The following is a 22,718-nucleotide window of genomic DNA, read 5'->3' on the forward strand; positions in this document are numbered from 1 at the left end:
AAAAATAAGAAATTTGCATACAAGTAAAGTACTTCCCTGGTTTTTAATGGCAGGCTGTGGCTTCAGTTGTGTATGACATTCTTCTGTCCCTCTCACAGCAGTCGCAGTCCTATCCGTCTCAGGAGCAGTTGGATTTACCCGTCAACAGCAGTCATGACAGAATCACGTTTTTTCATGACCCACGTCTGATGCTGGCGGCTCCACGCCTGATCTGTTCCTTGCCTGGTCTGGTCCTCACTACCCTGGTCCTCGCGTCCTTGCCTGGTCTGGTCCTCGCGACCCACGTTTTTTTCTTTTTTTTAAAAATTCTGCCCGTAACGTTTCTGCTCGTAACGTTGAATGTCACTTACGTGACGTGGCGCTGCACTTCTTTTTATTTTCCTTCACGGCGCGTTCCGACGGCCCGTCCCGTCTCGTTTTCAGCGATGTGACGTGGCGCTTCTCCTCCTCGTTTTCCTTCACGGCCCGTTGCCTGGTGCTCACGTGACGTTACAAAGATTGACGGCCTGATTGGCGACTGACAACCTGACAGATTTCTGTTCGATTAATGATCTGAAACATAGGCTCTGATACCAATGATAGATGACGGAGAGTCAGAAAACTCAAAAACGATGGAAGGCACGAGTATCCTTCACCTCCCAGCCATGCCTAGATAAGTGCTGGCCCTCAAACCTGATCCCTTTGCCAGCCGTCAACTTCCTGGAGTCCTACTATTCCTGGACTCCCTTACTCTCTAGGCTCCCCTTAACCCCGTTCGGGCGCCCAAGAGCCCGGACGGTCATTCTCGTGCATGTTCCCCTAAATTTACCTTAATGTAACATTAAATATCACTTTTAATGTCACATTCCATATTTATGACCTTAATGTAACATTAAATATCACTTTTAATGTCACATTAATGTCACAGAAAACCTTGAGACTGCATAAATGCATCAAACTTATGATACCATTCTCTTGGTGCTTGTTTCAGCCCATACAAACTCCTTTTGAGTTTACATACCATCTTCTCTTTCTCTTTTGCTACAAACCCTTCAAGCTACTGCATATATATGTCTTCATGGAGATCACCATGTAAGAATGCAGTCTTTACATCCATTTGTATGAGCTCCATATCTTCAGTTGCAACCAAGCCCAAAATGGTTCTCAATGTAGTCATCTTGACTACAGGAGAGAATATCTCATCAAAGTCAACTCCATGTTCTTGCTTGTACCCCTTCGCAACCAATTGTGCTTTGTACTTTGGCGAGGATCCAGAAGTGACCATCTTGTAAACCCATTTACATGGAAGGGTTTTCTCCCCTTTAGGAAATTGCACTAAGTCCCAAGTGTCATTTTTCTCAAGAGAGTCCATCTCTGACAACATGGCTTTATACCATTTCTTGCTGTCCTGTCTGTCCATTGCTTCCTTGAAGCCAGACAGTTCACCACAGTTTGTCAACATGACATAATCAGCCACATTGTTTGCACCAGGAACCAATCTATCAAGTTGTCTAGTAGCCCTAGACGATTTCCTAACCTAATGATCATTGTTTGCTGGCTGTTAAGCTTGCAAATTTCCATTTTCAGCTTGCTGTCTTGGCATTTTAGCTTGCAAATCAGCATTAGTAGCTTGCTGTCCTGGCTGTTCTTGCACATCCAGTAGCTTATCATTATGGGCAATGGCTGGCTGATCATTTCTAGCATTATTCTCAGCATTTGCAGGTTCATTTACAGCAAGTATTTGCTGCTGCACAGTGGGCACATTTTACTGTCCAAAAGGTATTTCTTTTCGGAATACAACCCTACAGACTTCCTTTGTTCTTTTGGGCTGTTTGTGCATGCGATCTTTCTGGAAGATAACATCAATGCTGCGTACTACTTTTCTTTTCTCGGGATCCCATAATCTATACCCCATTTCACCTTCATCACCATATCCTAGGAAAATACATTTACAGGACTTTGGCTCAAGTTTGCTGCGTTTTTCTTTACGAATGTGCACAAATGCTTTGTAGCCAAACACTTTCAAGTGTGCATATGAAGGTGGCTTGCCCGACCACGCTTCTTGGGGAACTCCCCTCCCCCAAAGATCTGTTTGGTGACCAATTAATCAAGTGTATGGCTGTCATAACAGCCTCAGCCCAAAAACCATGAGGTAAAGCAGCATGTGACAGCATTGTACGGGCCTTATCCTGTATGGTCCGATTCATACGCTCTACAACTCCATTTTGGGGTGGATTATGAGGGGCAGTGAGCTCCCTCTTTATCCCTTTGTTGTCACAAAATGCCTGAAAGGCCTTGGACACATATTCCCCACCATTGTTAGAGCGAAGACACTTAAGTGTCTTATCAGTGTGATTTTCAACCAATGCCAAGAATTTTTGAAACTTGTTAAGCACTTCGTCCTTGCTATGAATAGGGTAAATCCATACCTTTTGTGTAGCATCATCGACAAAGGTGATAAAGTATTTCTTTTCCCCTAAAGATAAAGATTTTAGCGAAAGAGACTTCTTATGAGACGTCTGTGCATGTTTACCATAAACGCAATGATCACAATGCTCAAAATCAGCATAACGAACAAAATCAGCATAACGAAGACAAGGCAAGTAACCCAAACGAGAAAGCATTTTCATTTGAGTTTCACTCGTGTGTCCCAACCAGCCATGCCACAAAGAAATACTTGCTGCTCGGTCATGGCTACAACATGGTTACGCACACTAGATACATGGAGAGGATACAAGGTATCGCTTTTACAACCTCTGGCAATCACTCTAGATCCCTTATAGATCTTCCATTTCCCATCACCAAAGGTTGTATAAAATCCATCTTCATCTAGCTGCCTTGTGCTAATCAAGCTCTTCTTGAGCTGAGGTATATGCCGTACATGCTGAAGTGTGAAGACAGAACCATGCTAAAAATACAACTGCACACTGCCAATACCTGCAATGTCACATGCATAGTTGTCCCCAAGATGGACAAGACTATGTGGACCCCCTGTATAGTCAGAAAACCACTCACGATGAGGGGTGACATGAAAGGAAGCACTTGAATCTAGAATCCAAGTGTGCATGTCATCATCTGTATCTGCAAGTAAAGCATGTGTACTAAAGTGTGGAGAGACAAAGAGTACGTCATTCCCATTGTCACTATCATGAGTGACTACATTCACCTCTTCAATTTTGACACTTCTCTTCTTAGGCTGACTCTCTTTCTTCTCTTCCTTGCTATCACTTGTCTTCTTGCTCTTTCCTTTCTCTTTCTTCCATTTGTGGCAGTCACGTTTAAAGTGACCCTTCTTGCCACAATGATGGCATTCGACATCCTTACCACGTGATTTACTGCGTCCCTTGCTATTAGATTTGCCTTTTTGCTGTGATTTGACCCTAGTATGCAAAGCACTAGAAGACTTACTGGATGCTTTGTTTTGCCGATTTCCTTCCATGAGTAGAGCACTCTCTACATCAGCATACAAAAGCATTGCATTAGAATTGCTCATAGCAATCCTGAATGTATCCCAACTCTTTGGCAGAGTGCAAAGCAAGAACATAGCCTTAAATTGTTCATCAATCTTGAACTCCAAGGCAACTAGCTGGCTGAAAATAGAGTTGAACTCACTCAAGTGAGTAGACATTGTTGTACCTTCTTTCATATGCAAATCCATAAGATTTTTCAGCCAGTAAACTTTGCTTGCGGCACTCTTTTGGGCATACAGTTCTTCCAGTCGAGTCCAAATAGCATAGGCAAAATCCAAACCTTCAATGTTAAACAACAAGGTGTCAGAAATTGATAGCTCGATGGTTGAGCATGCAAGCTCATTTAACTCATCCTAGTCTTTTCCATATCTGTGGGCTTTGCCCCTTTGGTCTTAATCGGCCTTGCCTGCTTCTTCTGCAATTAGGATATTATAGCACTGTTTTTGCTAGACTGCAAAGTTATGTGCTCCTTCAAGATTCTTAATATGCATGAGATGACTGCTGTCACTGCTGCCAGCCATGATTTTCAGCCCAAATGTGACCAACAAATTCAGCAAATGCAGACCCAAACTGTCACACAAGTGACCAAGGTACAAACAAGTACCAACCAGCAATAAATAAGCACGTAAAAGCAGAATTTTCAGATCCGCAAATAAATTTTCAGAAGCACTAAACCTTGTGCTACAGCACTCCACAACTGATTACAGCTGTTCCAAGGACAAATACATCACATTACATGAGAAGTCCCAAATTTTAGCTGCAATTTCTGTTGTACATGCACCCATGGGCACAAAATTTGACACGCATGGTCAAAAGCCCCAAAATTTTTGTGCTCAAAGTATCAACCATACATCTGCACTATCTCTAACATGCATAGAATAGGCCAATTTTCCCAAAATAGAGCAATTTCAGCAAAACCCCCAAAATTTTCCAAGTGCTAGATGTCTAAATTGCATGGAATTAAACCCGCATGTACATAAAATGACCAAAGGGCACACAAATTTCGCCCAAACAGCAAAAGCCCCAAATTGCACGGGGTCCAATGTGCATCAATATTGAGAAATTGGGTAAATTTAAGCTCAATTCTTGCATGTACATGAAAAGCCCCAAATGTCGGAGGCAAAATGTCACAAATTCTTGCAATTTCTGAGACAAATATCACTGTTGTGTCTTGTTCACATCAAATCTGGACAAATCCCCAAATTTCTCGGGTTTGGCGTGCACAAATTCTAGTGAATGAAAAAATTTCACTAAAATGTGAAAAGCCCCAAAATTCCCGGGCAAATGTGCACCGATTTTGCAATTTCTAAGTCAGATTGTCCTGTTTTGCATTAAAGTCCCCAAATCCGAGAAAAGCCCAATTTTTCGGGAGCAAATGTGCATAGATTTGTATTCTGTGCTTATACACACGAACATCCGGTAAGGAAAGGGAAGGAAACCTGTTTAATTTTTTTCTAAAAAAATAATATAAATAAATAGATTTGAGAAAAAGAAAAAAGAAAAACGTTGACGACGACCTGCCTAGTCATGCCCTCACGTGTGACTTGTCGGAGAGGTCACTGCCTTTCTGTCAGAGCACCTGTTGAAGCCAACACAGGGTGTCCAACGTCTAAGATTATATGGTAAAGTGTGCATTTCAGTTTTGTGAATTTGTTAATTGCTGTAAACAGTGCTTAATTAGGTTATTTACCACCCTATCTGAGAAGGAAGACTGGTTGCAGATGTTGTATGTGATCCTTGATCGTTTTTGAAAAGACCAAAATATCATCTATATACACAAGACAAAAAGTAAACTTGGAAAAGAGAGAATCAATCCAGCCTTGGAAGTAGGTTGGAGCAAGTTTAATCCCAAAAGGGAGAATTGTCCACTGGTAGTGTCTTCGTGGAACACAGAAACCAGTTTTATATGTGTCTTCAGCTTTCAAGGAGAGTTGCCAAAAACCTGATGTCACAACTCTATAGAAACAGAATTTGTATCCTTTTTCATTAATTTGTCTATATAATGATTTATTAAATTTATTTCCTTTGCACTAATTAGATATAAAGAAAAGTGCATTGGAGCTAGCCACTGATGAGTGGTCATAGGTTATGGTGGACCCACGCTGTGGGTTAGAGAAAAGATAGTTCACACTTCCACCTATAGGACCCGATTGGGCGCCTGTGACTAGAACTCACGCATATCAGGGTTAGACTTGCACACAGAAAGGATTGATGCCTTGAAGTGTGGGCTAGATCCACCAGAACAAACAGTTACAATCAACAAGATGGCATGATCATGAAATGCTTGTATAATGTTCATGTGTGGGCTGAAAGCTTGAAATGCACATTTCTTTGCATAGGAAAGTCACATGAAGATTCGGATACCATTTTTGCGATGTACACGGGAAAAGCTTTCATATGACACCCATATTGGGGGGGTTCCTAAATTTTAGGAGATCCCTAAATTTTAGGGATCTCCTAAAATTTAGGAGCCACAAATTAGCCTAAAAATGCTAGTCCTAAAAAATAGGGATGTCATTCTAAAAATAGTAAGTTTTATACTCTGACTGTGCTTACTAAATTTGGTTGTTTCTATTCTTGACAGTATTCAACCCAAAAAGAAAGGCCATAGAGAAGAGACAAGTGTCAAGACACTTGTCACACAAGTTTCGAAGTGTCCCACCACTTGTCACATCTCATGACATGTGGCTGGACACTTGTCTTGTGCTGCTCCACTTTCCCCTTTTGTACTAGCTCTCCCCTCTCCTATAAATAAGAGCTCGTTTTTCTTCATTCAACATCATTTTTCTTTGCTGTAAACTCATGTACAGCACCCACAGATAGCCAGAAACTGGCCCCATCCATCCCCATCATCATCCCCCACTTCTCCATTATCAAATTCCTCCATATTTCCTCTTCTATCACTGCTGTTTTACAAGACAGCAAGTCTGTAAATTCATTACAGCACCTCCTTCTCGAGCTCTTTCTTCCATTTTAGCTACAAGAAGCAAGCCCTATCCATGTACTGCTGATCAACGATGGAGAAAGGCTGAATTCCCCTTTTTTTTCTCTCATACTGTAAAGAAATCAGTTCTTATCATTGCATAATAGATAATGCATGTGTGTTTGTACATCTTTGCATGATCTTGTGAGAGTGAGAATTACTTCTTCTCACTCTCAGGTTGATTGTAATTGAGCTCTTCCCTAAGGGACTTGGGTTGAGTAGAAATACATTCCTTCGGGGGGGGGGGGGTTGCCCATCTTCAACCCTCAATCTTGTCTCCATTACTTTTACATTTTCATGGCTGTAATTTTGTGAGTAATTTTCATTTTCAGCTTTAAGTGTTCATTCTTTTTTATATTAAATCTCGAAAACCAGCGAATATCATAATTGTTAAGCATACTACGTTGTTCGGGGCGTTTACACCTGATTTTAAATTAAATTTACTAAAGATATTGGCCTTTTTTAAAATCAAAATGTCCTTCAGAGGGATAGGATGCCCATGGCCAATTAGATAAGCATTTAGAGGTTTGTAATCGATCACCATTCTTTTGCGTCCTCTTTTTTGTTCTGAGTGTTTATTTACATAGAATGCGTGGCATGCCCTGTTAGAGTGCAGCGATGCAGAAGCGTGGGACCAAGACTGAGAGAGAGAGTGAACACAGAGAGGAGAGAGAGAGAGAGACAGTGGAAGATGAAGATCTGCTGTATAAGGTGTGCTGTATACAAAGATATGCAGATATATACACGGGCGCAGTGCGCGGGACTGCGTGTCTCCGCCTCGATGATGCAACCTGCTATTCACCTCGAAGTACGCTGCAATCTGCACGATCTCCTGCCTGAAATTTGCAATCACAAGTGTGGAATAATGTGCTGGCTATAAATAGCCTGGAAATAGGCGATAAAATATGGCAGGTCGGCTGCATTAAATACAGCCGACTGGTACAGGTCTGTCCGACCTGCACCAGACTGCCACGTGGCAGCTAACGTGGCACATGACATGGCTGCCTGCTCCGCCAGGAGATGACAATCGCTAACACCCCCTCTCAGAGCTTGGACGAGGCAAAAGCCTGAGGGATCTGGCATGTCTCCGAAGTAGAGTCTGGGGAAGCGCCTTCGTAAACAAATCTGCAAGACTGTCCTCCGTCTTGCAGTACTCCACAGCTATGGTCTCATCCAGAAGCTTCTCCCTGATGAAGTGGTATTGGATCTCGATGTGCTTCGTCCGGGCATGGAAAACAAGATTCGGTGCCAAGGCAATGCAACTCTCATTGTCGCATCGCAGAAAAGTAGGACGAGTCTGGGGGCATCCAAGCTCCTCCAACAATCTCCGAAGCCACACAGCCTCACATGTGGTGGAAGACGCGGCCCGATACTCCGCCTCAGTAGACGAAAGGGCGACCGTGGGCTGCTTCTTGCTACTCCATGAGATAACACCTGCACCCAAGGTAAAACAGTAGCCTGTAGTAGACCGCCTGTGGTCTACATCGCTAGCCCAATCCGAGTCGCTCCAACCTACAAGGACAAGATTTGAACCACCTGTGCTTGCTGGATAATGAATCCCTAAGTCAGAGGTCCCCCTCAAATACGGAAGTATCCTCTGGGCAGCCTGCCAATGCAGCACCTTCTGAGGGTCACTCACGAACCCCGCCAAGAGACCTACAGCAAAACAAAGAGGAGCCAAATCAATGATCCAATCAACTGACGGTAGCGGGAAGCATCCGCCAAGGGAGAATCTGAATGTGAAGTAGCCTTTTAGTTCGGATCCATAGGAGTAGAAATGGTCTAACAATTCTCCATCGCAAAAGAAACCAAGAGCTCCTGAACATATCTCTGCTGAGAGATGAAAATCCCCCTCGGAGATTGATAAATCTCATGGCCCAAGAAGAAGTGGAGTAGACCCAAGTCTGTCATCTCAAATGTCTGATGTAAAGCCACCTTCGTCTTGTTGACCTTCTGTGCATGATCACCTGTGACAATCAAATTGTCAACATACAATACAAAAAGTACACAACCAGCCTCGGAAGTGTGTACATAAAGCTGCGGATCGGTCTTGGAGCGCTGATATCCCAATTGTGATTGAAGGAACGAGTCAATCTTCTCGTTCCATGCACACGGAGCCTGCTTGAGGCCATACAAGGCCTTCTTTAGCCTGTAGACTTGCCCATTGGAAGATCCAAAGCTTGGAGGCTGCTCTACATAGATCTCCTCCTTCAAATCACCATTGAGGAAGGCCGACTTCACATCCAACTGGTAGACAGGCCATCTCCTATGGCCAGCCAAGGCAAGAACAGCTCAAATAGTCGCCATATGAGCAGTGGGGGCAAAAGTATCATGACAGTCAATCCCAGGGCGCTGTGAAAAACCTTTAGCAACAAGGCGAGCCTTGTGCTTGTCCAAAGAACCATCGCTAAGGTACTTGGTCTTGAAGATCCATTTGACGCCAATCACCTTCTTATGAGAGGGGCGAGGCACGAGGTACTAAGTGCCATTCCTCTCAATAGCCTCCAACTCGGCTTCCATAGCTTTCTTCCATGGTGCAGACTGTAAAGCCTCCTTCACGGAGGTGGGCTCTGGATCCTGCATAACATGGGTCATCAAACAATAGTTAGAGCAAACAAGCTCCGTAGAATGTGCCTGGTGCCTCCTTGACCGCCGCGGACCATCCTGCGTTCCCCATTCCTCAGGGACCCCCTTGATCCCTGAATCTCGGAGTGTGTCACGGGCCCAACGAGGAGGCTGGATCTTTCCTTCGTCGCTCTCCATCAGTTGAAGACTCTGGGATATCCACCGGTGGTAACTCCTCGAGGGTGACTGGTGGAACAGTAGACTCTGTATCAGACACAGAATCGGAATCAAAAGGCGCTAGCTCCAAAGGAATTGTCTCGGGAGCCCAACTCTCTCCTGGATCTCCAAGAACGGGATGCTCCTCACCCGCTGCTATGGCCGGAACCTCCACGAACTGCACATCTCGACTAGTGTACACATCCCGCTTTACGGGATCATATAAGCGATAGCCTTGGGACTGAGAGCTATAGCCAACGAACACCTGTCTGCGGGAAGCCGCTTCAAATTTATCACGATGAGTCTTGGGAATGTGAACATAGGCATCACACCCAAAACCCTAAAATAAGAAACATCGGGCTTAGTTCCAAAGTAAGCCTCAAAGGTGTCATCCCATCAACGGCTGAAGTGGGGGATCGGTTGAGGATGTGGACTGCAGTAGCCACAGCCTCGGCCCACAGAAACTGAGGTATTTGTCGGTGCTCCATCATGGTGTGTGCCATCTCGATCACACTTCGGTTCTTCCGTTCAAGAATGTCATTTTCTTGAGGAGTGTTGGTGTTAGCAAACTCCTGGTGAATGCCTCTATCTGCACAAAAATGAGCAAACTCATGAGAAACAAATTCACCACCCTTGTCGGAGCGCAAGGTCTTCAATCGCCGGCCCGATCGGTTCTCCTCAAAGAGAAGCCAATCCTTGAAGTGGGAGAAAGCCTCCGACTTCAATGCCAAGAAGTAGGCCCATGTCATCCCGCTGTAGTCATCTACGATCAACATGAAGTACGAGTTTCCTTTCAAGGACGCGTTCCTCATAGGGCCACAAAGATTCGTAGATACAAGCTCCATCGGCGAAGTAGACCGCCGCGAAGCTTTGGTGGGAATCGCATCCCTATGCTGCTTTCCACGAATGCAAGAGACGCATGGCTGCTGGCTCACCACTATGTCCGGCAACCCTCAAACAAGCTGTCCATGTGACACCCTCTGAAGATAATCATAGTTAAGGTGACCAAACCGAGCATGCCAGAGCTCGGATTGTGTCTGAGAGGTAAGAAGAAGAGTAGGGAGAGCGGTAGAAGACGTCAATTTGTAGATGCCGTTCTCCTCATATCCTGATGAGAGAACCTTCCGTGAGCCACGATCAAGGACTCGTACCGAATCACTGTCAAGCTCCACCAAAAGTCCAAGTGAACAAATCTTATGAACCGAAAGTAGATGATACCCTAAACATGGCACATGCAACACCTCTGAGGTATGGGTACCACCACGTCCATTTGGAATATGTTGCATCTCACCCCGTCCTGCAATAGACATCGAAGAGCTATCTCCGATGAGAATCTGCCCACGCGAAGGTCGCAACTGGGCAACACCAACTGATGAAGGAGTCATGTGTCGGGAGGCACCACTGTCTACGATCCACTCTCGAGCCTGTGGGGCTGTCATCGCAGCATCAGAAGCCTTCGGTGCAGAGTCCTCAATGACTGCTAAATGAAGAAACGCAGCTGATGAGAGTGTAGCCACCGCTTCAGAATCCTTCGAGTCCTTCTTGTTGGTGTCCTTCTTGTCTTTGTCGGGGCGATCCTTCTTCCAATGGCCGGTCTTACCACAAATATGGCATGTGGATTCTTTTTCCTTGTCCTTCTTTGACTTGTTGTCCTCCTCCTTCTTCTTTTGGTCCTTCCTCTTTTTCTGAGAGGCTTGACCTGCCAAAGCTTCCGACTTGGAAGCATGGTGTCCCTTCAGTTGTTCCTCTTGGTCCAAGACCATAGGAACCAACTCTTCCCACCGAAGAGTAGACTCACGCCCCGAAGCAATAAGGGCGGAGTAAAAAGCACCGAATCATGGCGGCAACTGGGACAAGAGTGTGATCTCCATGTCTTCGGAGGAAATCGGCTACCCCGCATTTTGAACCTGCATTTGAAGCTGTCTAAGCTTGTTGATGTGCTCCCGTAACGAAGAAGACTTGTGCACGGACAAGGTCTGCATCTGTACCTCCAAAGAAACCCTCTTCATAAGGGTCATCCGGTTATACATCTAGTCAAGCTCCAGCCATATCTCTCGAGCCATCGTCAAGTGCTCGATGTGGGCTATCACGGCTATAGTACAAGACAGAAAAAGAAAAGAATGAATCCAGGCATTTAGTTTGTCCCAGTGAGAGTGGGCCTTGGCCAACTCTGCATGAGCATCGGAAGAGAGTTTGGACTCATCTCTCGCCGAGGGCCGGTCGATCTCCTCCTGTACGAGCTCCGCCAAATCATAAGACTCAAGGATGGCCAATATCATCACGTGCCAGATACGGTAATTGTCGCCATCGAGCTTTTGATCTGAGGGAAGAGCCGGTAAGACAGGCACCTTCCGATCTATGATCGTCTGGAACTCCAAGTCAATCTCTGAAGACATCTTCACCTGCAATGCTTGCACAAACGCAAAAAGTAGCCCCCTCTGACTGTGAAAACGCAGCCTGCTAGGGCTCTTTCTTCCGTGTCCCAAACCTTCTTCACCCGCCGGAGGCGATGAAAAAGTAAAACCTGCACTTGAAAGCTGAAAACACAGCCTTCCTCCTCTTCAAACAGCAGCAAACAGCAGCAAATTTACCAATTGGACTCCTTTCCCGCGCGCCCACGCTCGCTTCAGCCTTGTTCCGATGCGCAGCCCTCCCACTCGCCCTCAAACGCTAGAAACACAGCCTTGTGTCGCGATGGAATCTCCTCTTCAGGTAGGTTCTTCACTCAGTCAGCCCTTCTTCACTGCTCTGATACCATGTCAGAGTGCAGCGATGCGGAAGCGTGGGACCAAGACTGAGAGAGAGAGTGAACACACAGAGAGAGAGAGAGAGAGAGAGAGAGAGAGAGAGAGAGAGAGAGAGAGAGATGAAGATCTGCTGTATACAAAGATATGCAGATATATACACAGGCGCAGTGTGCTGGACTGCATGTCTCCACCTCGATGATGCAACCTGCTGTTCACCTCAAAGTACGCTGCAATCTGCACGATCTCTTGCCTGAAATCTGCAATCACAAGTGTGGAATAATGTGCTGGCTGCCGGCTATAAATAGCCTGGAAATAGGCGATAAAATATGGCAGGTCGGCTGCATTAAATGCAGCCGACTGGTACAGGTCTGTCCGACCTGCACCAGACTGCCACATGGCAGCTGACGTGGCACATGACGTGGCTGCCTGCTCCGCCAAGAGATGACAATCGCTAACATGCCCATGGTGAATTTTTAGGTTTGATTAGACATTTTTCTAGCAAAGTCTGAATCTCTTGCTTACATAGTTCCAAGTCTTCATCTTTTATACCTGCATGTACAACCTTTGTAGGTACAACATTTTGTTTGAGAGGCAGGGGTATATCATAAGTACTTCTTTTCTATCTGAACATCATAGGATCTTCATGCATGAATGTAGGAAGACGAACAATGATTTGATCAATGTTAGAGGCATATTTCTTTTGCTCAATTTGAATCCATTGTTCTGTGGCAAGCATTTTTTGTGAAGAGGGCAGCTCTGTCAAAGAATAGATGCTGCAGCCTATTTTGGGAAGGAGAGGGAGATCAACCTTTTTACCTTGGTAAGTTGCCGTAAAAGGATTAGCCCAAAAAGTGTAGGATACCAGGTGCTGAAGAATGTCAGTCCTAAGCAAAAGATTATATTTTATTTGCTTCATGAGTTGAATTTCAACAGGGACTTTTATGTGACCTAGCTAGAGATATGCTTCTGTCACATGTATCAAAGTAACCTTCTTATTGTTAGATAATTCTACTATAATAGAGCTTGTGGTTTTGATACAGTGAGGAGAAAAGAGTTCATAGGGTGCAATGGTAAGATTGGATCCAGTGTCAAGAAGAGTATCCACATGTCATAGCATTGAGGATGTCAATGCGATTAGTTTGGGGTTTTTCTACCATCTTTTGTCCAACGTATGCATATATCATATAGATCAACTTCTTACTTTTTTTTGGAGAATTGCCATCAATAGACCAAATGGGAAAGGAACCAACCTTTTTCGGCACTCCAAAATTTTTATAGAAACTGGTATATGGAGTAGTTCGAGTACGAGATGAAGAAGTAGTTGTAGCATTTACAATACTAGAGTGTGGTTTTGTAGCAGAATGGAGAGGAGTGATAGTTGTAGTAGTAGTATGTGCATTGAGTCTCTTGAGGAATTGTATCTGTATGAGTAGGTAATCTATGTGGATTGATGGTATCAAAATCATCAACTATTACACTATCTCCATCCTCATCAAAAGAGGACAAAGTGTAAGAGGCATAATGTTGAAAGGTATTTTGATCCCTGTAGTACCAAGTAGGTAGACTATGAGGAGGACCATTTGGTGGTGTTTGCTCAATACTTTCACCCATTGCTCTAGAATTCACACGGTTTTCCACATCTTGTTGTTTATCATCCTTAAATATGTATGTTGGATCTATATGCAGAGGCATTTGATCTAAAATCTTATTGGCTTCCTTTTCGCGTCGAATTTTATCCAACATGCATTCTTCAACATAAAAGTAATATGATAGTCTTTTTCAGACCACTATGGAAACATCAATTCTAGATATTCAGATAATTCAAGTGCAGAGTCACGTGGTTGTAAAGAGGATTGAAATAAATGTGGTGGTTGACTTGTACTGGGACATGTAACATTGAACACAAAAATAGGAGGGGGACAGTAAATTTGTTGTAGATCCTTGAAAATACCATCAGGATCTGTAGGATCCTCTTTAGATTCTTTAGACATTATTTGCCTCTCTTTATCCTGTGAAATTTTCATATGCATATTCAAGGTGCCAAGAGAGGGAGAAGAGAAATGAGAACTCCATCCCTTTTGCAATCTTTTTGCAGAAAAACTATTCTAGTCAATAGCAGGGGTAGCTACTACTACTAGGGCAGAGCCAGAAGTAGGCAAAGACTGTGATGGAGAACCAATTTGTGATGCTTGAGTTTTCACAAGTTGTTGACAAATGTGAAGTGTGGATTCACATACTGTCACAAGTTGATCTATCTTGTCTATAATTCTTGATAATGCTAAATGAGTCCAATTTGAAGCTTCAAACTCCGCAGTCCAGGAAGAAGTATCGTATGGACAAAGATAAGGGGCAGCCTTGTATGTATGATTCTCATATTCAAACTCTTGTACAATATTTATGACAAAAGAGGAAGAAGCTTGTTCTATCAATTTTTTACAATGCTGGCATATACCATTGAGAATAGTAGTATGAGAGCATGGTTGAGTATGGAATGTTAGCTTATTAGCTCTCTGAGAAGGGGAAATCCTGAAGTGTGGTTTTGATGAAGGCAATTGAGCTTTGTCGGGAATCTTCTCCTGTACACTTCTTTGAGGTAAGTGCAAAGTCTTACCTTTGATGTTTTGTATAGTGATCACTCTTGTGGTAAGAGCTCCTTCTTCTTCAAGGAAGATATATCTAATTGCCATTCATGTAGTAAGTTAATCTCAGACCAGTTGATACAGTTGGCTAATAAGCGTTAAGTGCTTTTATTCGACTTCATTATAATAGTCTGCCCTCTGTCTTTGGAGGAATTCATTCCTTCAACAACTCTAGGAATAGCCAAAGACATACAACAAAACACCATACGATATTGAATAGCAAGGTGCGTTGAAGAGTCTTTCATTTGTAAACCCTTTGTGCGGAAATGTAGCATGAACAATTCAGGCAAATATGGGCCATCCATAGCTATAACATATTTTAGTCTAAGCTCAAAGAAAATAGGGCCATTAGAGAGGGGAGAGATTGCAGCTCCTACAATCATATCCATAAGTTTCTGCACGACGACTGTGCACCAAACAGAGTATCCGATCTTGTGTCATGGGACGTATCACAGGTATCTACATGGTGGATATAGTTGTTATCCAACTCAAGGTTTATGATGTCTTGAGCCTTGTCATTACTTTTCTACTAGGCAATTGCAAGAGTTGCATCCAAGGGATTCTTCTCTTATCCACTAGTGATGGTCCATAGGTCCTTCATCAGGATAAGCTTTATACGTGTTTGCCAAGAATGAAACCCAACTCCTTTTAAGAGACATGTCGGAGAGTCTTTGCCCATGCTGGAGTGACGAGCAATGGAAATGAGTCGACTTTGGTTGTGTCAAGAGGGACGAGCAATGGCAATGGTAAATAATATCAAGAGATACTAGCTAAACTTGATTGTTGTTGCCTTAATCCTTCAAATCTTCACAAATCTTCCCCTCCTTGCTGGTTTGATCTCCAAGTGTTTGCTGGGAATTGTGTATGAACTTAGATCAGTGATAGGAACTCCAATAGGCTTGGAGGAGTGAGAAAATGATGGGATTTTGCGCTTCAAGTGAAATGGCTATGGCTGCCCTTTTAGGGTTTCAGATAGGGACCTGGTTTTTTATTGATTTCAACTCATAGAGGTGATCATTTGGGGAACCCTCTGAGCGGGAGAGAGCTTAGGTATGGAGCTTCAGTTGCCCTATGTTAATTGTCAAGATCACGACCTAACGCAGCACGACAACAGTACAAACAGAAACAGATGCAGATCAGGCAGCGAGCTCGAATTCACGCAATGCTGGAGCTGTAGACCACGAATGTCAGCAATTGAAGTGCCATAGAGAAGCTTTGGAAGTAGGGGAACAAATCTCTAGATGGAAGCTTGAAGAGATTTGGCTTATATAAAGAAATATGAGAGCTCCAAGCTAGGTAGGTGCAAGCTGGCTATGGCTGCCATGAAGGAAAGAGTGGAGTTGGAGTGAGGAATGAACTCGTGAGCTGAGGAGCTAAAGGAGGAGTTTGATGAGCTTAGCCATGCTCACCATGGCTCTGATACCATGCTGAAATGCATGGATCTAGAGCATGGCTATGGTGGATGGAAGAGAAAGAGGACTCTTAATAACATTGACTTAGAGATAACGATTGTCATACAAGTGAATTAGGTTCTAAGATGGAAGCTTGGACTCATAAACACAATCTTGTGTGTATAGACAATGACATTGATTGGAAGGACAAAAAGTACAATGACATTCAGCAGCTCCTATCCTTGCTAATTATGCCTTGCCAAGCGCATCTTTTGGAAAGGTCTAAAAACATGGGAACAGATTTGGGATAAGTTAGACTCATGCTGGTTCTCCATTGAAACAATCAGTGTCAGGTTCAATCTGTCCGAGAGGGAAGTTTTATGGTTTCAGCATCTCCTGGGTTCACTAAGGATGGATTGGTCTATATCGACTACAGCTAGCAACTCCCCTCCCTTTCTGGCTCTGAAGAGCCCTGCGGACAAGCAACTGATCAAATGCAGCAAGTGTGCAGATCTTTATCCACCCTCCCTGGCATCCCCCTTACCCTCACTGAGTGCTGGAAGGGGTGCTGCCCAATGGCTAATTCTTCAACATGGCAATGTTGGCTGATGTGCCTTTGGAGGGCCACGTCCTCCTACTGACTGAAAATTTTCAGGTGGCGACTTACAGAAACTCCTGCTCAGATGCAGACTGTCTAAGAAGATCCTTGTGACCCCCATCTGTGTATTCTGTAAAAGGCATCTAGAGGATGAAAAACATCTTTTTTGGGAGTGCCCAGCAGTCAAGTCTATCTGAGACAGGATTAGAAAATGGTTGTAAGGTGCCAGGTCAGACTTTGGCTTCACCATGGCCTTGTTTGGCGACTGGAGCAATTTGGATGATGCTTCCTGGAAACTGATTGTACTTCTGTCTGCGGTGATGCTGAAGTTTATCCGGGTTAAGAGGAATAACATGGCCTAAAAAGAGAATCCCCAATGGCCTCCTGCTGAATGTATCAGTTCTCTGCATGCTGACTTGACCTCCCTGCTAAAAGCATTTGAATCCTGCCACTGGATCTTTGAACCGTTTGGAAAGAAACTCAAGCTAATGCCCTAGCCATTGTGCTAGCTCTGTTTTTGGCCCTTAGCTTGCTGCACCTTTTACTGGTGGTGTAAATATTCGTCTTTTGAAATACAATATAATGCATTACAAAAAAAACAAGCAGTACACAAACCATGACATAACAATATTGTCTTGGTCCTACTCTTAAGGCTCACACACAATTGGAAAACCTTCAAAGTATCCTAATGACTAGAAGAGTACATGATTTAGTACTTCAGGATCTTCAAGGTCTTAGGAAAATACATTATATGTAAGAAAATTAAGACTAACACGATGTAACTAGGAAAAAGTAAAAACCCTTAGTTCAATCTAGCTGTTCCAATTATACCTCTCACATAATGGTTGTAGCTGACGTATGTCCTTTCCCACATTGGATGCCCCCTTAGCGCTTTGAATCTCTCTTTAATTATTATTTTTTTTCCCTTTTGATGTTGAACTCTCCTTTTTTGCTTCCCTGTCACCCTTCCCTTTTTAAGGGTTTGAAACAAATCTCTCTCTTCCCTCTATCCATCATAGTTCATCCTCCCCTCCTGTTGCCATCACATATAGTCGGCGGTAGCAGAATACCCTACCCCTTTATGGTAGTGGCTATGTTTTGCCTGCCCATATTATCATGGGCTGATGATTCATGGATCTTTGCAACTTCCCCTCCCCGTCTCCATAATTGGGCTAGCTACATACTATCACTAGTGCCTACCAGGATGCTGGGATTCCATGACAGCAATATCCCTGCCCTGGAGACGTGTGGTAAATGCCATGGCGCAAACCTGGATGGTCTCTGACAACGATGACCTGAACCTGGTTACATCTCTAACCTTAGTGCATAGCAACCCTACTATTGGAAATTGATGATCCCTACACTCATGACTGCATATTATATTGTCACTGTTGAATGGTAATATCTTTGAATAAATAGCATATCGATAATAGCTTTAAACTCAATAATAGCCATAGGATCTTCAATATCATGTGGTGCTACTGCAACATCTTGATTATAATCCACATTGGGATAATAGGCCTAGGATCTTGATTTTTTAAAATTGCAGGGTCTAAAACTAGAGCCTTAAATGTATTTAACACATACAAGAGCATTTGCACCATGACATGTCTCAGACCTAACATGCTACTGGCCACTCCAAGGAATTTTTAGCGTAATACAATGTAATGCTTTTTTTAATCCACATTATAGCATATTACAGAGGCTCTTTCCATTCAGATTCAATAATCAATTTTTGCCCATAAGGTTGTCTTCAGGATTTTCCATGTCCTTAGATGCTCAAAGAACCCTCATGGTATGACATACATGGCATGACGACCTTTTGGTTGCCAAATGTTGTTGGGAATAAAGGGCCATCGTGCCTTTTATATGTGCACGGGTGTGAACACACCCTTAGCACATTGTACTTTCATACATATATCTATCTAAAACCTAAAGTGGTACACTCGTCATTGTACCGGAAAACGTGTTCACTCTCTACTCTACTTACTCGCACTCTCTGTCTCTCACTGAGCGTAAGGTCTGTCTACCTCTATCTCCGTGCCTAATCGGTTCCTTCAAACTGGTATCAGAGCGTAAGGTGTTGAGTGTGCTGAGCACGATCGTCAATCAGGCTGAGGCAGTTGTGAGCTGCAGAAAGCGGACAGGCCGTGGAGAGTGTGCACTTGGCCCCCAGCGTGGAGCGGTGGGAACTATAGCCGTGTGGCCCCAGTGTGGAGTGACGGGTGACAACCGGTTGAGCAGGTCTACAGTATCGCAGCGTGACATGACGAGTAGTGGGCAGCAGTAAACGCGTCACAGAACCAGCAGTGGGCAAGGACAGGCCTGACGGGGTGCGCGGCAGAGACGGGACTAGCGGGTGAGCGCGGGACAGGGAGGCCTGATGGGTCAACGGACCTGTCATTTGAAACTTTTTTTTTCCAAAAAAATCTTTTTCTCAAACTCCTTCCCCTAACTGGGGTTTGTGCGTGCAAGCATAAAACATCAAATTTGTGTAATTTTAGCCCAGAAAGTTGGGGCTTTGCTAGATTGAGCACTGTTCGTGAAAAATTGAGGCATCTATGTCGGATTTGCAGACAATGTGCGCATTTGAATTGGGGATTTCGCCAAAATTGTTGAAATTTTACTCATCTGAGTGAAATTTCTCAACATTTAGCCCAAAAATTTGGGGCTTTTTCCAGATTTGGGAAATTTGATGCAGAACAAGCAAATTTGTCTCAGAAATTGTAGGAATTTGTGACATTTTGTCCCCGACATTTGGGGCTTTTCATGTACATGCACAAATTGGGCTGAAATTAACCCAATTTCTTGACATCGAGGCACATTGGACGCCGTGCAATTTGGGGCTTTTGCAATTTGGGCAAAATTTGTGCAGCATTTGGTTATTTTATGTACATGCAGGTTGAATCCCGCGCAATTTGGACATCAACACTTAATAAAATTTGGGGGTTTTGCTGAAATTGCTTTATTTTGGCAAAATTGGACAGTCCTATGCATGACAGAGGAAATGCAGGTGTGCGTTTGACGCTTTTGAGCACAAAATTTTGGGACTTTTGACCGTTCGTGTATGCCCGTGGGTACACGCACAACAGAAATTGCAGCTGAAATTTTGGGATTTCTCATGTAATGTGATGCACATGCCCTTTGGAACAGCTGTAATCAGTTGGATAATGCTGTAGCACTTGGTTTGGTACTTCTGAAAACTGAATTACAGATCTGAAATCTGTACTTCTGCGTGGTCATTTATTGCTGATTGGTACTTTTTTGTACCTTGGTCACTTGGGTGACAATTTGGGCTTGCATTTACTGGTTTTTTGGTCACTTTTGAGTTGAAAACCATGGCTGGCAGCAATGACAACAGTAATTTGATGCATATAAAGAAGCTTGAAGGCACACATAATTTTGCAATGTGGCAAAAACAGTGCTACAATATCCTGTTACAAAAGAAGCAGGCAAAGCCGATCAAAACTAAAGGGGCAAAGCCTGTGGACATGGATCAGGACGATTGGGGTGAGTTGAATGAGCTTGCACGCTCAACCATAGAGCTATCGATTTCTGATGCCTTGTTCTTCAACATTGAAGGTTTGAATTCTGCATATGCTATATGGACTAGACTGGAAGAACTGTATGCACAGAAGAGCGTTGCAAGTAAAGTGTATTGGCTGAAAAAGCTTATGGATTTGCGTATGAAAGAAGGTACAGTAATGTCTACTCACTTGAGTGAGTTTAACTCCATTTTCAGCCAGTTGGTTGTCTTGAAGTTCATGATTGATGAGGAATTTAAGGTTACTTTCTTGCTTTGCACTCTACCAGAGAGTTGGGATACATTCAGGACTGCTATGAGCAATTCTAATGTGATCCTTTTGTATGCTGATGTAGAGAGTGCTCTACTTATGGAAGAGATGAATCGGCAGAACAATGCATTCAGCAAGTCTTCCAGTGCTTTGCATACTAGGGGCAAATCACAATAAAAGGGAAAATATGATGGCAAGGGACGCAGTAAATCACGTGGCAAAGATGTTGAATGCCATCATTGTGGCAAGAAGGTTCACTTTAAACGTGACTGCTACAAATGGAAGAAAGAGAAAGGAAAAGGCAAGAAGACAGATGATTGCAAGGAAGAGAAGAAGGACAGTTAGCCTAAGAAAAGCAGTGTAAAAATTAAAGAGGTGAATGCAGTCACTCATAACAGGGATAGTGGGAGTGATGTACTCTTTGTCTCTTCACATTTTGGTGCACATGCTCTACTTGCAGATACAGATGATGACATGCATACGTGGATTCTTGATTTCAAGTGCTTCCTTTCATGTCACCCCTCATCGTGAGCGGTTTTCTGCATATACAGGGGGTCAACATGGTGTTGTTCATCTTGGAGACAACTATGCATGTGAGCAAGGCCTAAATTTGATGGGTGTTTTTCCTGTCAAAGGCCATTTTGCCTGTCAAAACAAGCTTATTCAAAATGGCCTTGTCAAAATACAAGTTGAAGATCAAAATTTCCTTGTCACCCAGACATACCTAGTCAAAATACACCTGTCATTTGACATGTCAGCATTTACACGTTACCTTTCATTTTTATCGGTTAACTATTAGTAATTACTATAGTTTATTTACCTTATTCAAAACTAAAACCTAAAAATTGAGAATCGACGGTGGAGAATCAAGCATCGATATCTATAGATATCAAAACTGTGAATCAGGATAACCATGTATGATTCACAAAGTTTGAACTTCAAAGAAGATAGAACAATCAGTGAGTCCTGGCTGCACGTCGCGGCCCGCTACAGTGACACTACAATCTACACAATGCACAGTCGACTCTCGAGTCGTCGACTTGGCCGTTGGCCAATAGGCCTTTGCACTTGCTAGTAGCTACTAGCTAGTAGCTAGTAGCTAGGTCTAAGGTAATAGCATGTTGCGGCGCTGCCTATAGGCTATAAGCATTCGAGAATCGGGAATCGACAAGGGCTTGGTCTGCGGCCCACAAGATTCAGAGACCGCAGAGGCTGCTGCAGGTGCCAACTTCCAAGGAGTCAGGCACGTCTCGACGGTGGCAACGGGAGCTTGGAAGTTGGAGGCTGGGAGCTGGACGAAAGCTGTAAGGGCCGGGACCGGGACTTGGGAGTGAAGAGTCGTGAGGCAACTGCATGTGCCAGCCTCCAGCCTCTAGCCTCCAGCCTCCAGGGATGTCTCGACTCTCAACGGCGGCAACGGGACTCAAGAGCTGGAGGGAAGCTGTAAGCCTGTAAGGGCCACTGGCCAGGACCGAAAGTTAAGAGTTGTGACTCATCAGGTAACTTGCGAGTCACGTCCTGCGGGTCTACAAAGTGCAGACTTCAGAGTTCAGACTGCGACTGGTGGGCATTGGATAGGCCTTGGCCCTTCAGTGCTTGAAAGTTGAGAAGCTACTCGCATCAATAGCTGAGTCTCGCATCAATAGCTGAGAGCCTGAGAGCGAGGGAGGTGAAGCTTACTCAACACACATCCATGCCGGCTACAATATGCATAATGCAATAGCAAATCCTATTCAATGGACATTCACACATAGTGGAGAGTCGACTAGACATGTACCTACTACTACCATGTACCACTTGTGATACAATGGATTTTTTTGTTGTATCAATTGGTTGATTTATCAAGAGCTTAAGGATGAATTGTGATTAATCATAGCTATTAGCTATCACGCTTTAGCATTGTGCAGATTAGCAACCTTTCAAAGATTTATAGCTTGCAAGTTCCTTTAATCATCTTCAAAGTAGTCAAAGAGATACAAACTAGTTATTTTGTTGAGGATTTGTTTTGGGATTCTTGCTCTAACTTCATAGAGTGTCCTTAGGAGCCATACCTTATCCAACATGAGTGATTGAAATTTGATATACGCACATGATCTAAAACTTTGCTTCATGTTACTTGTACTCAATTTAGTAACTTCCAAAGAGTTTCTTGTGGGAATAATGTAGCCTTTAACCCATTGAAGACGACTTCTCTTGGACTTTTGAACCATATTCAAATGTGTGCACTAATTTTTCTACTCTAGAATGTGTATAAAGCATGGATGACAATGATATGAAGCTAAACTAAGAAAGATGATTCATACCAATAATACTAACAAATCTAAAAGCAGGTGTGT

General features: G+C 43.6%; 1 protein-coding gene across 1 annotated transcript in view; it reads left to right on the plus strand.

Moving 5' to 3' along the window:
- Window positions 1-22,718, plus strand: part of LOC148035112 (uncharacterized) — a 48,034-nt gene that overhangs the window by 19,996 nt on the left and 5,320 nt on the right. The window lies entirely within an intron of this gene.

Source organism: Lygodium microphyllum, chromosome 6, assembly GCF_053477565.2.
Source record: "Lygodium microphyllum isolate KBCC chromosome 6, Lygodium_microphyllum_v1.1.10, whole genome shotgun sequence".
Taxonomy (NCBI): domain Eukaryota; kingdom Viridiplantae; phylum Streptophyta; class Polypodiopsida; order Schizaeales; family Lygodiaceae; genus Lygodium; species Lygodium microphyllum.